Consider the following 19,604-nt stretch of genomic DNA (forward strand, 5'->3'; position numbering starts at 1 on the left):
ATGCAGGGGAGGTCTCCAAGTGCATCGTCGACTTTGTTTACCGCCATGGGGCCCCGCAAAGGCTCCTTTCGGATCAAGGATCCGAATTCCGTAATCAGGTACAACACTCATCAAACATTACAAATTATATTGTTATTTCATTTTTTATGTTGGGGCAGTGTGTAAAAATGGCCACTACACACTAGTAGTAAGTTAACTTTAATCAATACAAATTATGCAACTATATTTACAACTAAGCTTTTGAAGTATTAAAGTATTCTATCTGCCGAAGGTTATGTATCCACATGACCAAAATTGTGTGTTTGTGGACCCACTTATTGCCACCCCAAAACAAGTTGAGAATTGTCTAAATAGTACAAGGCAAGTAAATCATAGATGTATTGTGCTTCATTGCAAGTATGTTCAATGGCTTCTGACCACAAGTAACCAACGGTTTTGTTTTTTCTTCAGAGCTTATATGCGGAGGATGAGGGGCACAATCTCTCACTGGACCTGTGAGACTGTCCCTCATCCCCGCCAAACGGATACGACGTCATGTGGGGTGTTTGTGTGCAAAGTGAGATTATATAGCCTAGAATATCTATCCTAGTAACAATGTAATACATTCTAAAAGAACACTGTTAACACTAACCTGTATTTTAAGATCGCAGAGATGCTGGTGTTAGCCACTGCTGGGGTGGAGCAGTGGAGCAGGGCCTGCTAGGCAACCTTGACCTGATACGCCAAAATATTGGACGACAGCTTTTGGAGGACTCTGGTAGGCTTCAATCAAATGTTTTTCAGCCTCACCCAGACCAAAAAAATGGACTTCACTTAACTCAAAAATATGTTTTCATAGATGAACAGACACATCTCTGTCGCTCCTGTGGGGAGGTGAGCGCTGGGACAGGAAGGTCCGCCGCATCCGTGGATGATTGGGTACGAAACCTTTAACGTTTTTTACATGGAGAGCACATTCTTTCTGTAACTAACTAAATAAATAAATAAATGAATAACATTGTATCCATCTTCTTTCAGATTGAATGCTCATCATGTGCATTGTGGTTCCACTGGGTGTGTTTCCACCCAGTGGAATCACAATGCACATGGATCTCCACATACTGTAGGTGTCATGCCAGGTGTGATGCCAGGATGGATCATCACTTCTTTTTTTTTTTTCCATCAATAGGCATTTTTTTCCCCTTCATTGTTACAGTGAAGATGGACAGGAAAGACATGCAGCAAAGGTCGTTGGGTTGGAACTCACGTGCGGTCAGGCTGCATTAGAGCCAATGGTCTGCGCCTGGACTGCTAGGCCAGCTCGGAACTCTTTATGATTTTGTTTTGGAATCCTGTATGAGCATAGTTGTTTTTTTTGCCACAAAAAAGATGACCTGTCTTGCTGCTTTTGACCTAGTCTGGATGCAGACTTCTGCAAAGGTTAAATTGCAATTTAGATGGCATGCTATTTAGACAGGCTTATCTTTCTGCATTTGATGCATGTTTACCTTGCTTATTGTAAGTCACTCTGGATAAGAGTCTGCTAATGCCTAAATTCAGTTCAACCTACCAAAATCAATTATGGTGCATTTCTACACTGCCAACCAATGTCACCTGCTCCATCAGCATGCACAGGAAAGGTTACAAACCCATACACAGGAGCAGAGTGCATTGTATCACTATTATTACTGTCCTGAGCTCAGTGGCCTTGTGGTTACAGTGTCCACCCTAAGACTTTGAAGTTGCGGTTTGATCCCCGGTCGGGTCCTACCAAAGACCTTTAGAAAGGTACCCTGCCTCCCTGGTTAGAACTCAGCATCAAGGGTTGGATTGGGGTAAATCCCTGTGGCATACTAGAGTCAGATCCAGTGGGTGTGCATCACGCTAACGGTGCGTTTTAACAGCGGGCGATCAGCGGGCGATCAGGATAGTATTTTCCGGAAGTGCATTATATGTCTATGAGAGCCGGCGACTACTGGCGATAGGGCGAAGTGGGCGGGGGGGGCGATGAAAGATGGATTTTCTTTATCTTTTGGACGATGTCGCCCGGGATCGCCCGAGAGTCGCCCGCTGTTAAAACGTACTGTAAGGAATCAGGAGATGGGCTCCTGCCCTATAGGGCTCGTCAAGGCCAACTTAACTGTCCTGAGGTGATCACGAGCAATCTGAAATCATACAATTTGCCCTTTTGTGACTAGTTGTTGTTACACTAGAAGAGACGATAAAGCCAAGAATGTGCCTTGTACATCAAGCACGCTAAGGAATCAGGTTTGACGTCAACGTCGGTCATGTTGCTATGGACTCCATTTCGGTGGCCAAAAAGACAGGCCCAGTAGAGGTTAAGGTAACCGTACAAATGGGCCTTCTTTTGTACAGTATACCCGGTGTCTGTTGTGTCGTCCTCCATGGATGCTGTAAGCAGAAGCACAGAATGCCACATATATGATTGTTGAATGCATCCCCTGTGATGATGAGAATAACTGTCAAGTTGGAAACTGACTTACCCAGCACCTTGGGAATTTGCTCCTTGCTCTTTTGCATTGCCGTCTTGAGGTCGCCAATGGTGTGCAGCCGGAGCTTCTTCTTACACTTGACCTCGTGCCCCCTCACTGTTTTCGCCTTTCGGTTGGATTTGATCAGACTGTCCATATAACTGACCAGTCCGTTCAGTCGGGTAGCACTCAGATGGCTGTTTTGGGGCGGGATGTTCCTCATATGTTTGAAGAAGCGCCGTACATTCAGGAGGTAATGCTCCATTGTGTTCGGAGTCTCTTTGAAGGTTGACGCTAGGTGGCTGAAAACCCACCTGTTGAGGAGAGGGAGAATTTGTGTTTGTTTTTGCATGTATTCATCTCTCTCTCTCACAGACACACACACGTAAACAAGTAAACCTCCTGATGGATCAATATTACTCACGATCTGATCCGGCCTTTGTTGTCTAGGAACTTCCACTCAGTTATGCGGTTTTGGGAATGTGCCATATACTGTAGGAAGCTCTTCAAACGGCTTATCTGAGAAGTCGTGTTTTGGGACGTCGATCGCGAGGTGTCCAGGCCCACTATTTGCGTTCGGTAGTCCTCGAGGTACTTTGCTGTAATAACACATCATACAGTATGTCAATAGGGTTTAAGCTTGGAACCGCAATCTCAGATAGTTATGTCATGTTACAAACAAATACTTACTCATGCTTTCAGGCAAACTTATATGGCGCATAATATTGCCTCGCCCACTCCCGATGCCCCAGGTGGAGTACCTGGGGGGTGTAGGGGCTTTTGGTGGCGGTGTTCTGGCCCCTTTTGCCTTTTCCAGGTGCTTTTTAAGGAGATTGGCCTTTCGCCGGAGTACGACGACCTTCCGGGTCCGCGTTAGGCTCTCAGGGTTGGCTGGAGGTCGCTCTAACGAACCCTCCTTCTCCGAGCTCTCGTCGTCCTCCTGGCTGGTCACTGCAGGGGCTTGAGGATGTTCCTGGAGAGATCCATCAGAAGATGCTGGTGCCTGTCCAATGAGAAAAACAGACATGCATAAACAACATGGAAAGACAGTCAGACACACGCACACAGACAGACATATGAATACAGACCTCTTCCTCGCTCCTCTTCCTCTTGGTCCCCTTCACCGATGGAGACGTTGGTGCCTGTCCAATGAGATAAACAGACATGCATAAATAACATGGGAAACAGTCAGACAGTAAGACACACACACACAGACAGACATATGAATACAGACCTCTTCCTCGCTCCTCTTTCTCCCCTTCCCCGATGGAGACGTTGGTACCTGTCCAATGAGATGAACAGACATGAATAAACAACATGGGAAACAGTCAGACACACACACAGACAGACATATGAATACAGTCCTCTTCCTCGCTCCTGATGTTGGCTAAAGCTGCCAACCACAAATTCTTATATTTCAGCTAGTCTTTTGTCTCCTCAGCTAATTGTTTCTTGAGGCATCTGCAGGAGGCACAGGAGGGGGGCTGTGGCCTTCTCTGTGCCTTCCTCTGAGTCGGAGGCATAGGAGGGGGGCTGTGGCTTTGGGGCTCTTGAAGGTGTGGCTCTTTTGGATGTTCCGGCCTCCTCTGTGGACTCCTCGGCCTGAGCCGGGATGTCTTCATCCAAATCAACAGTGGTGGTCATGGGAATTGCAGGGTTTGAGGCCCGCAGCTCCCCAAAAAGCCGCTTGGCCTCTCGCCACTGTGCAACATGAATAAGGGAGTTTGCGATTTGCTCCTGACGCCTAGGATCGGAGGACTGTTTTGCGTGGATTCCCTTGATGTGTCTCTTAAGTTTGGAGCCTGGCTTGTGGGCACAGGACTTCACCGGGCAGGGACATTTCTCTATATTGACGTGGCCCCTGGCCAGTTTTGTTAATAAGAGTGTTTCCACAGGGTTTTTTATCTTGTGGACCCCCTGCAGGTGGGTTTTACGGTCCGCATATAACTTTTTACTGGGACAACCGGGGACGGAACACAGCGTAGGATTGGGTGGCACCCTCTCCCTCTTCTTTTCCTGAAACAGCACGTGCACAGGGGCCCTGGAGCCAAGGGGGCCTTGGCACTGCCACCTGAAACTCTGCTTTTCGATTAGTCATCTACTTGAGAACATGATTCCCATGTTGACTTCCAACTTCCAGGGAGATTTCAAAATCACATTACACGTTTCTATGTGTAAAATAAAACACACACTTATTTTGAAAGCCTCCCAATTGTAGGAGGAAATCTTCTATTGAAGCCATGTGACGCTTCATTTAAAGGAGAATTTTGGACTAAAGTTTTCTTACCTTTTCTATGACGTTATGATATCTTAGGATGAATGGTACAGTAGAAAGTTTTCACAACTCCACCCCTGAGCCGCCACAGCTTAAAAGGTGCGCGGATAGGCCTTAGGTTAGATCACATATTTTAATAGCTTTTTTAAAATTTATTTTTGGTGAGATCTGATGTTCATAGTGACAGAACACTATGCAACCAAAAAAAAAAAAACAGAAGTCTCGCTAGACGAGATTGAAATCTCGAGATTGAAATCTCGTCTAGCGAGACTTCTGTTTTTTTTTTTTTTTTTTTTTTTTTTTTTGGGACGGTTTTCTGTCACTATGAACGTCAGATCTCACCAAAAATAAATTAAAAAAAAGCTATTAAAATATGTGATCTAACCTAAGGCCTATCCGCGCACCTTTTAAGCTGTGGCGGCTCAGGGGTGGAGTTATGAAATTTTTCTACTGTACCATTCATCCTAAGATATCATAACGTCAAAACGTCAAAAGGTAAGAAAACTTTAGTCCAAAATTCTCCTTTAAGCAAAACAGACTTGGTTTAAACGCAAGAATTTGGCAAAACCTCATATTTCTTTAATATTTGGTGGGGGCCCGTGGGGATTTTGTGCACAGGGCCCATTTTCACTGCAAGCCATCCATGCTTGTACGTCAAGCACGCTAAGGAAACAGGAGATAGGCACCTGCCCTATGGGCCTCAGGGCTCGGCAAGGCCTATACTTAACTGTCCTGAGGTGATCAGGAGCAATCAGACAATTTGCCAGTTTGTGCCCGTTTGGGACTATTTGTTACACTAGAAGAGACGATAAAGCCACAAATTTCACTCTTGTGTACCGTGTATGAGATGTGACAAATAAAAAAACTTTACAAGACTTTTAAATCATGTGGTTGGCTGATTTACTATGCCTCTTTCTTTGCTCTTTGTGTAAATGGTATGGGGGTGTTTCTCCTTGAGGGTGCCATGTTGTACAGACTGAGAGAGATTTTAGGGCTGTTAGAAATCAGTGTGGTGACTGAGGTCTCAACTTAATCTAGTGACCATGTGCGTTTTAATGGCTGGTTTTATAGTCTATGATTTGTTTATGAGTCGGAGTGGGTGGACTGGCGCACAAGAGTAGGCTATACCCCAGACTGTTGGACTCCTACATTGGGAGGAGTTCGAATCCCATGAGAGGCTAACATTTATTTATTTGTGACTGTTTAAATGGCCTGAATAGTTAATGTAGGCTACATGACGCATGTTTAATCCAATGGCGAAATGTTGCATTTTTAAAATGTATTGTTAGAGACTGTCAAAGGAAGAAGTGGTTGTCTTCTAATGAACTGTTTATGTATTGTACAGTGTGGTGACTGAGGTCTCAAGTTAATCTAGTGACCATGACTATTTGGTTTTTTAATGGTTGGTTGTATACTCTTATGAGTTGTTTACGGTACCCATGTATTGTGAGAAGAATGGCGCACCGGAGAAAGCGTCTGTCTAGTATGTTTATGCTGACATTGGGAAGGGTTCGAATCCCAGGAGGGAATGAACATTTATTTATATATAGATTAAATCATTGTTGTGTTTATTTGCACGCTTTCAATGGGCTGAATAGTGATTGTACCTTACACATGTTGACTTCGACTAGAATAGTTGCATTTATAAAACATTTAAATCTATTGTTAGAGAGACTGACAAAGGAAGGAGTGGTTGTCTTCCTGTTTCTCAACAACACAACCAACGGAGAAGCAGCGTCCAACGCAATGTGAGTGTTCGTCGTTTCTTCATCCAAACAAGAATCGGATCGGTATGTTTTGGCATTGTGATATAAAAGAAATGACAAAAAACAAGCATTGACGAGGACGGCTACGCTTTCTTTCACCGTGGACAACATCTGCTGTTACTAGGACAACAGTAGACGCGGTCTCAACTTGATCTGGTCTCGTCTTAATCTTTGTCACCGGATCTTCAAATAGTCAAATCAACAGGTAGTTAACATTTTTATAAATAAAAAAATCTGTACTGGGTTTGCGATGTTTTATATTGTCTGAATCAACTTTGTTTGTTTCTGTATGTGCTAAAAGAGTGACATTGAGAGCTGTTTCAGCGTACAATGTATGTCATGGAGGAGCATTTTTTAAATTATCAATTTCTAATCAATAGAGCGATTATTTTTGATGTCTTGTCCGCCTTTGAAGTTACATCATGGCAAGGTAACTTCACAACCCAAACCTCTACCAAAGTGGTCTTTAAGTACATTTTGATACCAATACTTGTGTACTAAAGTAAGTAAGTACATTTTTAATTCCGGACTCATTTTAAACAGAGCATTTCTACATTGCTGTATTGATACTTTTACTTTAGTAAAAAATGTTGAGTACTTTTCCATCACTGACTGTTTTAGACATCAAAGCAAGTGGCCATATTTTCCTTATTGTACACAAACCAGCTGGAGGCATTTGGCTTGTTACCATGGAGATGTCTCCCATCGCGTTTGAAAATAATGCCTCAGTGTCTTCTGAGGCTGGGTACATCTATCGACACTCCACTTACCAGTATAAAGCAGCCTATATTATGGTCACTGGGCATGGTGTAAAGTATGTACTACAGTATATGCTAGCAAGTTCTGAGCTCGCATGTTGTGAGCTGACATGTTGTATGTCAGTGTCACTGACGAAGGCTGGCTAGCCGAAATATTTGTGACTTAAGCCATAGTGGGGGAAAAAAAAAAAAATTACCGTCATTCTGAGTGCGACCATTCGCTTGCCATTGTTTACTGTTTCATGAGGACAACACACCAGAAGAGTCAGAGCGCGGTGGTAACAGAAACAAATTGATGTTCGTGACAGCCCTAACAATGCTGCACTAACATATGATTTATCTTCTAGGTTGTACAACATGGACGTAGACGATCAAGCTCTAATCAACTGGGAAGAGGTGGCCATCACAATTGGGTAACAAAAAAAAGAGTTTCCAGACTCAAAGTTACAACTGTCCCCAGTCGGTCTGAGTTGTCTTATCCTGGTCAGTATACACTTTATGCACTCGCATGTCTTTACCTGTTTTGCTGGTTCAACTTTATGAGGTGAAAGGGCTTTTTAGCCTATATTCTACAGTGTGTGTGGTCACATATGCACCAAGTCTTAACTGAACAACCACATTTCCTCTTCTCTTCATCCTACTTCCTGTAGAGATAATCGATTTCCTGCAAGAGCTGTTCTCCCCAAGCTGGAGGTTCATCTGAACGAAGTGGGAGACACTTCTTGTCCCACATCTTTTCAAGCGAGGTGGCCAGTCCGACGTGTTACTAGTCATGCCAATAGGGCTGAGCCCAATTGGCAGGTCTGTTGCACGCCGGTCCTGGCTAATTTGACTGTGTAAATAAATACATCACTTTAGTTCTTGGGGGTCCCCAGCAAAATGTGTTAAAATAGAATCACAATCATTTTAACCACTTTATTGATCTACAAGCTCTTTAGTAAAGTCTTGAAAGTGTGTAATTTTGGATGCTTTAAAATCAAATCAAATCTTCTCCCCTGGAGGTCCCTGGCACAAAACAGTTTCAGATGGGGGTCCACAGATGGGGGTCCGCGGTGCAATACATGGGTCATTCCAGAATTGGAGGACATTTTACGTCCCACCCAAGAAATGTCAAATAATCCAATAATGCAGTTGTCGTGTAACTTTGACTTGTCCTGAGACCAAATCTAAATCAACATGGAGAAAAAAAATACCAAATAAGTCTGTAGTACCCCTAAAATGCTACTTTTCTCTTGTCCCACCCCCTTGGTGACCAAATTGAATCTCAGATAAAACTGTTAAAATTACATCTAAATCTACTTTCTTTTGCATTATTTTGTTCATAGATGTCTCTTGTAGATGTGCAAACATATTTTTTAATTAACATAATATTTTAAATAAGTATTATTATGCAAGGAACCTGTGTCCCACAACTTGCATGCAACCCTGTTACCTTAACCTTTTTAGCATGGTAAAAGAAGAAGAAAAGTGTGAGTCACATGACACACTAGAAGTGACATCATCAAACACTTTCCTAACAGCATGGGTAGAGCAAAGGTATCTCCTCTCTTCTATTATTCATATTTTTATAACATTGTCAGCCTTGCTTGAATGTCTCAACCTACCTCACGCAACCCTGTTATGCATATTTCCAGAATAAGATAAATACTTGACAAAAAAATCTGTACTTATTTACTTATGTGAGTTTGTCCTCTTGGTAAATCCTAACAGCTATCTAAACAGCTACCTTCTATTCCTGAGAAAAAGCTAACATTAGCATAGATTTGCAATCCTGTTACTTGCAGCCCTGTTACTGTGATTAGAGTAACAGGGTTGTACAACATTAACAGGGTTGCATTAATAGAATTAAAACACTAATTTATGGTTAAATTAAAAACATTACATAATCTAAACTATAATTTAGGTTAATCTACGTATTTTAAACATTATTGAATTTTACAGACTATATTGCTTCATTTTATTTTAACCATGTAGTCAAAATGAGTTATAGTTGTTTGGTGGCAGTGGTGGGATGGTATGCCTTTATGAATTTGACAACTGTGAAGTAGACGAGAGGTGGTTGTGGAAGAGGCTGAGCTACCAGGCTGAACCCAGTTGAACTGGGGAGTCAAGAAAGTGTTTGGCGTGAGGGGAGCATGGAGTTGGGGCCTCCAGTTAAAGGGGTTGTCATCTCTGTTCCCGATCCATCTGACTGTTCTCTGGTAGCCGCCAAACCAAGTGATTAAGGACCAGTGGTGCGACCAAAAGAGGCTACAGTGAGTACTCCAATGGCACCACCTGTTGATACTAGCTTCATGGAAGAGATGAGGAACTTTATGTGTCGTTCTAAACGGACTGAATAAATCTTGTTCTGGCCGTAACCAAGTCCAAACAGCTTCTGGTGCAATGGACACAGAGACATCACGACAGCCCATGCCACTGGATCAGAGACCTGATAATCCACCTAACCGAACTCCAGCCTCTCATGTTTCAGAACTGAGAATCCCAGACATCAGAGAAGGTGAGGATGCTGAGAGCTTCTCTGTGCGGTTTGAGTGCATGGGGGTGGAGGCAGGGAAAATGGGTTGCCCCGGTTGTCACTTTATTGACCAGACGGGCCCTTGAAGCATATGTTAACTTGGCATGGATGAACAACAACAGTCAGAGTCATATGAAGCTATCAAAACAGCAGTACCAAACAAATACAATGCTACTGAAGAGACTTATCGACAGAGGTTCTGCAGCACCATTGTTCCAGCAGAGGAGACTGTCAGAGAGATCTGACTGAAGGGGCTGTACAAGTGATGGATGCGTCCAGGCAGTCGTACCAAGGACGAGATTGGAGAGGTCATCATTCTACTACTACTACGCTACTACTTGCTGGGGAGGGAGTTCAAGCTGCTGACTGACCACTGAGCCCTACGGTGGATGCACTAGCTAGATGCAACATCAGAATGCCTGCATCCTCCAGGCATAGTCTATAGCCCTCCAACCATACCAGTTCACTATTAAGCATTTTTGTGGTAAGAAAAACCTTATTATTTTTCAAGGTTATGTGTGAGCCAAAGGGAGAAGGGGTGAAAAATATCATGGAGGCTCATTTCTCCAGTCCCAAAATTCCAAACATGTAATCACATTCATATTCAGGTATGAGGTCATTGATTGTGTAATGTTTGCAAGGGGAAGGTTCAGATTCCTCGATCTTGCTCATGTTTTCACTATTCACTTTCACTATTCTTTGTCTACAGACTTAAATTCCTGGACATAACCATTTCAGAAGGAGTGTTCATCCCCCTTAAGTTGTCATGTGATTTCCTGGTTATATTGATTTTCTGGTTGTATTATTAATTTCACAGAAGGAAATACTTTGTTAATTTATTAACATCAACACAGTATGTGTTATTGTCTGCATTGTACACATGGTTATGGTAAATGGTTATGTCCTCTAACTTAATAGGCTTGACAGGTTAGGTCTAATTGAGGTGTGATCAATGCCACCTGTGTCTAAGTGGAACTACTTAGTAGAGTCTTCCCTGATTGGTCAAGTTAGCTGGTGATCAGGTATAAAATGTGTTTGAAAACTAGTAATCAGATGGGGTTGACGTTGGTGAGACGTGTCTTGTGTGAGCTCCTGTTTGCAAAATAAAACCCTGATTTTCTGGAACAGCTCTGCTGCCTCCTGGTCCATTTTCCATTTCCACACTACAGTACCTACCAACCATCCTCATGTGAAACATGTTATATATTAAAAGTTATTCAAATAATATTTCATTTTCTGTTATTAAAAGTTATTAAAAGACTAATTATGTGGTCTTGAGCATTTATTTGTCACATTGAAAATAATCTTTAATCAGAAGTAATGAATAAGCTATTCAACCCTGTTACTGTAATTTCAACCCTGTTACCATTATCATTTTAATCAAATATTAACATAAATGTCTTTCTCAACACATAAGGGTTTGACCTATTGTCCTTTAAAGAGTTTAAGTAATTATATGCATAATGGGTTAGAGCAAATATTTGAAAATTAATACTTAAATTAGTAAAGTGAAACAAAAAGTTGCTTGAACTAATTGAAATAAATTCATATCTGAAATCAAATGTTTATTCAGAGAGAATGTTACTTCTTTAACCTAATGGTAAAGGAATTATATTTTTAAAATACATTAATGCACCTTTTTCAGGTTCCTGAGTGTTGGTAACAGGGTTGTGCCAGGTATAGCAAACAACAAATAAAACATGTAATAAAAAAAATATCTTTGATGCCTGAGCTGAGCCAATCAAGCTTTTGATAGTTTATTACCTATTATTGATGAATATATAACAGAAAATTGTCAAATAGAAGGTTAATTTTTCAAAAATGTGAAAGCCCAAATGTCCTCCAATTCTGGAATGACCCACATGATGTTTAATACATATCATACATAGTGTCACACAACAATAGAAAACATAGCCGATCTACAAGCTCACTCACCTATGTAACACTTTGTTGTGTGTGTACGTGTGTGCGCGCGCAGGGTTACTAATGCCAGGTAAAAAATACTCATGAAATACTCATACCAGGAAAAAAATTGTCATGAAATACTCATAACAGGTATGCCCCATTTGGGACAAAAACACTGTGGACAGTTTTCTGTCATTAGGAAAGTCAGATATGAACTTTTTTTTCTGCGTCACTACTTCCTGTTCTCTGACATGCTGCTTCAGGCTCAGCGTTGTGGACCTCTTCATTTAAGCATTTCTTCACAACTTGCAAATATGATGTGAGAGCAAAATGGCTACTGTGTGAATATATAATATATATATATATAATGGTCTTTTTTTCATTTGATGTAATTTCTTTGTTTAAAAAAAAAAATCTAGGCATCAGGTATTATTACAAGGACTTTGAAAAACAAGGAGAAAATGCAAACTAGCACTAGATACAATTGGATTTTATTATCGGAGTCTAACCCAACAGACTTTGTTTGGGTCTTCTACCCTTCTACTCCGACTTGTCAATGAGCCAGTGATCCCACATACACATGTTCCCAATAGGCAGTTGTTAAATATTTACAGTTTTACTTATGTCTCATACCCAAATCAATTATCAAAGACATAAAAGATAACTATGATTCATCTTCATCATTAGTTTATTGTGTTCTTATTATATTATTATTATTAGATGGCAGGAAAAAAAGACGCTTTTTCGCTCCGCGAAACTGGTGTGGAAGCTTGCATTGACTTTATAAGGTGTAAAGAAAAAACGTATTATTCGCATGAAAAAAATCGCCCCGGTATGTAAGGACCTTTGTGTTGAGAAAGTAGAGGTGAGGGCTGAAGAGCATAGAGCTTTATTGTGTAAGACCTTATTATACCTCCATGTGTAACACAGCTGACTCTGTGTCTCCCTCTGCTGGTGTCTGTAGCCTTGGGTCTTCCTGCTGTGTGGTCTGGACGATCTGCCCCCAGAAATTCTCCAAGCAGTGATGAAAAGGCTCGATTTCCGCTCGCTGTTGGCGCTGTCGTCAACGAGCACACACTAAGTCAGGCGGCAGACGACTCCCTGTGGAGATACCTCTACATCCGAGATTGTAATGGTAAGACACTGTCCATTTTAACCAATGCGATGTTGTGAGAGTACTAGCTGACTAACTTGGGATGCCAGGTCCCAACTTGGGACACCAGGATCACTGCCCTCTTCTCCCTCCTATCCGGCATCAGGGTCTGGAGCTCTACAGCAGGGGTCTTCAACGTTTTCAGGCCAAGGACCCCCTAGCTGAGAGAGAGATGAAGCAGGGACCCCCTCTGTATTGTAATTTTTTTTATTTCAGATAAACTTTTGCTGCTTTTTCCCCCCTCCACACCTATAACTCTTTGCCAAAAATAGCCGATCTACAAGCTCACAACGCCTCGCCCTTTTTTGGCTTAAGTTCTCCTCAGATATTTAAAAAAAAAATAGCAAAAAAAAAATCATATCACACAAAGATTTGGCGGACCCCCTGTAGTAACTCTGAGGACCCCTAGGGGTCCCGGACCCCCTGTTGAAGACCCCTGCTCTACAGTGTTGCTAGCTCCACTGTCAGGCTGCAGTGTGTCTACTTAGGCAACACGCCCCCTTCTCCTCCTAGCTGCGCCTTGGGTTGGCTCCCATCAGTTCCGGGTGCCTGACACAATGTCCAGCCAGCCTCATTCTTCTCTCTGACCTTGTCTGTGACCCGTGCGAGGCCTCTGTAGAGGTCCACGTTTCTGATGAGGTCCTTCCATGTGACTTCAAGTGCCATTCGTAGCATTCTTGTGTCGTCCATAGACACTAAAGAATACAGTAGGAGATGCTGCCTCACAGCATAATTATGTAACATATAGACACAAAATAAATGTTTTTTATTTACTTGTATTAGTCATAATGATAATGTCATTGATTGTAAAAAATAAATAAAGTCATGGTATTATCAATTATTTTACTACTATGCCCAGTGGATGGAGGGCACAGGATGGTCTGTACAGACTCGGGGCAGGTAAGTAATGAATGTTCCAGCACCTCACCAGCAATATCCAAAAAGCTTAAGTCATGTTCACCATCATTTTCCCAGGTCCAAGCACTGGCGTAGCGTGAATTCTAATGTTGACCGGACCAGAATCTGTATCCCCCCAGCATTTTCACTTCTGACCAAAACTATTCCCCTCTGTAACCCACGACATAGCCCTATAGGCCACCCGGGCCGGCATAGAAATGTGTTCCACTGAGCGCACCTTTGTAGTTCATTATAAGATATAATCAGCTAAGAAGAAAGCACTGGAGCACAGGAGCAACTCGGACAGTTGAAGCCTTTTATTTAATGGAGCAGGGTGCAAGGCACGAATGACATGATGACCTGACGAAGGTCCAGGCATGCTTCAAACGTCAATCCCGCTCCAATTGTGCTCTGGTGTCACTAATGCCAAGAATCAAGAAATAAACCCTCTTGGTTTCAGTGGCAGGAGAGCAGGAAATTGAAGCAGTCAAGTGATGTGCAGAGCATTTGACAAGTGTCAAAACAATGTGATTAAAAATAAAATAAAAGAGTTCCCCTGGGGCAGAGGCTGAAGCCCTTGTATGTATTTGAGTCACAATCGTTTTGTAGAAATCTCTTTTTTGAATTATGTTATTTGAAGTGTAAGATTATATTATTATCATTATTATTATTATTAGATAGCAGGAAAATGCCCACCTCTTAGTGTTGAGAAAGGGCTAGTCTCGCGTCACCAGACAACTATTCCACAATCTCTGAATGCTATATAGAGTCTGGAACTCCACTTCCCGAAATCTGCTTAACGGAAGTTGTTCTATGCTACTCAGACCGGAAAGACATTCGACCAATCACGACGCGATGTCCGCGGACCTGTAGTCCCAGTGGGAACTAGTCTCGCGTCACCAGACAACTATTCCACAATCTCTGAATGCTATATAGATTATTAACACTGTGGATTAGACAAAGTTCAGAGAGCGTTGACTCGAAAAGAGCTTTTGAAATCTGTTTTGATTCCAGTCGGACTCCTTTGCGCCACTGCACAATGCTAAAACGGAAGTGGGTAGGGGAGGGGCTTCCGCTTTCCCCTTAAGCATGATCAGAGCTTCCGACATAGACATATAAAGGTAGACGCCTCCTCTGGCTCTGAAGCGTCTGTATGGCGGGCGCGCTTCCGCTTCCCAAGCTTCCTTGGGGGGGCAGCTGGAAATTTCCGCGTGCGTCACAGAAGGGGGCGTTCAGTAGGCCAATGAGAGGCAGGTGGGGGCGGGACAACTAGATTCTGACAAGTCCTGGAAAAGACGCGCTGTGATTGGCCAGTGCCCGTTCCCCCCATTTCCGGGGGGGGGGACGGGCACTGGCCAATCACAGCGCGTATGGCGGCCACCATACGAAACAGGTCGCTCCAATGAACTGCAGAGGCCAATGAGGTATCTAGGTTTCTATATCTATGGCTTCCGAGGCCCAGACTGTATGCCGGAAACATTTGTAAATTGTGGGAGGCAACAGTCTGGCCACGCGAGACTAAGAAAGGGCTGGAGAGCATCAAAGCTTTATTGTGTAAGACCTTATTATACCTCCATGTGTAACACAGCTGACTCTGTCTCCCTCTGGTGGTGTCTGTAGTCTTGGGTCTTCTGGACGCTCTGCCCCCAGAAATTCTACAAAAAATGTTAAAGCTAGATTACCGCTCGCTGTTGGCGCTGTCGTCAACGAGCACGCACTACCTGAGTCAGGCGGCAGACGACACCCTGTGGAAATACCTCTACATGCAAGATGTTTATGGTAAGACAAGATGCCAGGTCCCAACTTGGGACACCAGGATCACCTCCTATCCAGCATCAGGGTCTGGAGCTCTACAGTGTTGCTTGCTCCACTGTCAGGCCGCAGTCTGTCTACTTAGGCAGCGCGCCCCCTTCTCCTAGCTGCGCCTTGGGTTGGCTCCCATCAGTTCCGGGTGCCTGACACAATGTCCAGCCAGCCTCATTCTTCTCTCTGACCTTGTCTGTGACCCGTGCGAGGCCTCTGTAGAGGTCCACGCTTCTGATGAGGTCCTTCCATGTGACTTCAAGTGCCATTCCAAGCATTCGTCTCGGCCCCGTTAAGCTAGGCTTCACTAGGCCGAGGAAGAAATGCCACCCTTTTCACATTGGCCTATTATAGCGCCACCAGCAGGCCGATTTTTGCAAAACACATTTTGTGACATTACTCCTACATATGTTGTCCAAACATCACACAAATCGGTACACATTATCATATGATCAAGATGGATCTGTCCGAGTTTTCATATTCATCCTGATTGGCTAAGATTGGCATCTAAAGTTTGCAGGAGTACGGTAGTTCGCTTTGAACAAAATGCCTCAAATCATGAACGCAGCGTAAGATTGCCGTGAAAGGCCAAGGAAGAAATGCCACCCTTTTCACAAAGGCCTATTATAGCGCCACCTGGAGTCATGTCATGAGATCAAGACGGATCTGTCCGTTATTTTATAGTCCATCCTGATTGGCTAAGATTGGCATCTAAAGTTTGCAGTTACCTAAACACCCCAACTAGGCCACTAAAGAACCTCCACCCAAAAATTGTCTGACTATAACTCTATAACAAGCCACTTCACATTAATAACAATACAATTAACAGAAACTCGAACACAAAACTATAATCTACACTCCCACAAATCAACATATTGTGCAATAACTTCATCAACATGAATCCCTCAACTTCTACAGATTCCACTCACCTCTATGATAACTGAATTCCGAACATTGCTGGCCCACAATAACCTACCTGACCTGGCGTGCAAATTGCACACCTACCAACACTGGAAACCTGAAAAACTTTCCACTCTTGGAAATCTGTAAGAAACACAATATTATCTATCCTACTATTATCATAGTATTATTTGTCAGTCAAAGCTCTCAGTGGATCACTTTTTTGTGCTGTAATGCTTTAATTTCAACATAACATGATTTAACCCCAATCTCTTTCAGTGCTTTGTTTTTAAGTTGTTTAATGATGTTTTAATAACTACATTTAGGGTACTGCGATCAACACATTTCTTTGTGTTTTTCTTTAGCTGTACAAGGCCGAATACTGCTGGTGGTATCAAATAATGAAGGTAGCTGAACGTGGCTGGGCCGATCCGTTTCTGGACATGGTTTGGCAGGATGGCAGTTAAACAGGATGGGCAGTTAAATAACAGTAGTACAGTTATTAATTAGAATTATTAAATTTTTGTTAACGGATCGTTTTAATTTTAAAAAATGAATTCTAATATGCCTCTGAAAATGTCTCTTTATATTTGTCAAATGTTCTAATGTTTGATTTTTTTTTACCACCTTGCTATTGTTGTTGGGGTCCTGTTCAGGATGGATGTCCAGGAGAAGGTGTCATCTTGTGTATTCTGTATGAGAAAATAGTCATTTGTAAGCTGAGCTAATTTCCTTCATAACTTGCTCTGCAGGAAATCTATTATTTTATTTTTTTTAAACAATTTTTCCTACATGATAAACTACATTCAGAATTCCACAATAACTTATTTTTGCCTTTAAACATTTTTGGTCTATTTTGAGACATGGGTTATGCTTATTCTTTTACTAAATTAATTCCTGCAGAACTACAAGACCACTGGGTGTATTAGTAGCCTTAATTGGGGGCAAGACTGATAGAGATGTTTTATCGATTTTGGTATTTGTGTATAAGCCAGAATCGATTAAAAGTAAAATCCTCTGTCAGTGTTTTCAGAGGAAAGGAAACGGAGAGGGTCAATTCTGAAGCATATATGTTTTATGGATACTGACGCTGTTACTCAGTGGTTCTCAAAGTGGGGTTCGGGGACCCACGGGGCCCTTGAAGGGATGCCAGGGGGTCCCCAGTTAAATGAGTTAATATGGCATCAGTTTAACCACTTTAACCTTATTTCATACTTTGGCTATTAAAAAAATAGCCGATCTACAAGCTCACAACTCATTCAAACTGAGGGATATCCCTCTAAGAGGCACTCAGCTGAGCTAGGATCATCACTTTGTGATTTAAGAATAGGGTTTATAATGGATCTGAACCACACAAAGGGAATTTGACCAATTTAAAAATATTTCTTAAAGAACACTTGTTAGCTGTTTACAACACCTATAAACATGTTTTGAATCTGGGCTATTAAAAAAATCAAAGACAATCTGCAATCAAGCATTCAACCAAGCCGTGTAATAATAACATGTAAAGCTTTGCTTGTTTACTGTTGTTTTGTGATATTGACTGCTAGCTAATCTGGTAGTTAGCTCACAGCCAGTGTTGCCAGTTTTGCGTGAGAAATAAGCAACAAAACAAGCCCAAAAGAAGCGACAACACATGAGCACTTTGAATCTATATACATTGGCATTTTGAAAATAGCCTATCTAAAAACACAAATCTGGTACAGGGCTCCCTTGCACAGAACATTTTCAGATGGGGGTTAGGGACATACAATACAATATAATTTGTGGGTCCATGACATTAAAATCTTTGAGAACCACTGGTTTAAATAATAATAAAAAATATTTCGGAAGCAAGCCCAAATAAGCAACTACACTTTAGAAACAAGGCCAAAAAAACACCAGCCGCAACGACCAATATTTACAAGCAACTTTACAGAAAAAGGCCATGCAAGTCGCTTATAATAAGCTGACATGGCAACACTGCTCACAAGAACGTTGACCTGCCAGCCAATCAGAGAGCATCATTCATGTAATGAACATTACCCAAGATGCAACACTATGGAAACTAACAATATGTGTTTAATAAAAGCTTAAATAACAATACATTAAAGTGGCTTTCCAAGTTCAAATTCAAGATAAAAGTTTCCTTTATCTAGAAATACGTTTTTGCATAGTGAACTATAATAATTGTTTTTTAGCTGACACCGTGGAAGACAGCGTAGTGCAAATGGGACCTTTAAATATCTGCTGGAACCTGTCTGTCTCTTGGATGGTTAAATGATGATGCTTTCACGGCAGTCACCTTGCCAGTTCATCACAATGTACTCCTGTCGGCCCAGTGTGTCATTGACAACACTGAATCTGATTCAGGTGTAAGGTGTACTGCTGGGAACCTGATGGAGTGCAGAACTGGTTGTGACATTGACTGAAAATGTGTTGGTGGACAACTGATCACCATCTTCAATATCTTTTAGTGATATTGACTGAGTACTAAATCTGATCCTAACTGTACAAATATTTAGTAGCCTAATGCTTAAGTACTCATCTACCTATCTGTCTGTCTGTGTGTAACCTAGATATAGAGATCTCGGTATCTGTCTGTGTCCTGTGTCCATATATATATATATATATATATATATATATATATATATAGTAATGGGCTGTAATGGACATTTGTAGAATCACCAGAAGCAAAGATTTGAGTTAAAATGTTTGCTTTAAAAATTTATATATACAAAGATTTGGACGCATTTTCGAGATTTTTCAAAAATAGCAGATCTACAAGCTATACGCGCAGATATACAAGCTATGAGCTTGTAGATCTGCTATTTTTGAATAGCCAAATAAATATAAAATGACACCGATACTTTCCCGGTCTAAATGGGTTAAACTAGACTAGTGATTATTGATTAGTGTTGGTAGTTACATCAATTTTTCCTACCAAAAAATTTTAAATAGAAATGATGTCTGTAAAAACTTCTGTGCAGTTTCAGATGTGCCTTCACTGTCTTTGATGACATCACCCACTGTATTTGACAACATTCTGAAAATTCACAAAATTTAAACTGTGATTTCGGTAAAGAGAAAAACTAAAGTATGTTGTTTTGGGCCTTAAACACGGAACTACAAACATTATTTTGTGGAAAGTCACCAAGACTTAGAATGGTTGACTTAAG

Source organism: Gymnoscopelus braueri (genome assembly GCF_963280865.1).
Source record: "Gymnoscopelus braueri genome assembly, chromosome: 23".
Taxonomy (NCBI): domain Eukaryota; kingdom Metazoa; phylum Chordata; class Actinopteri; order Myctophiformes; family Myctophidae; genus Gymnoscopelus; species Gymnoscopelus braueri.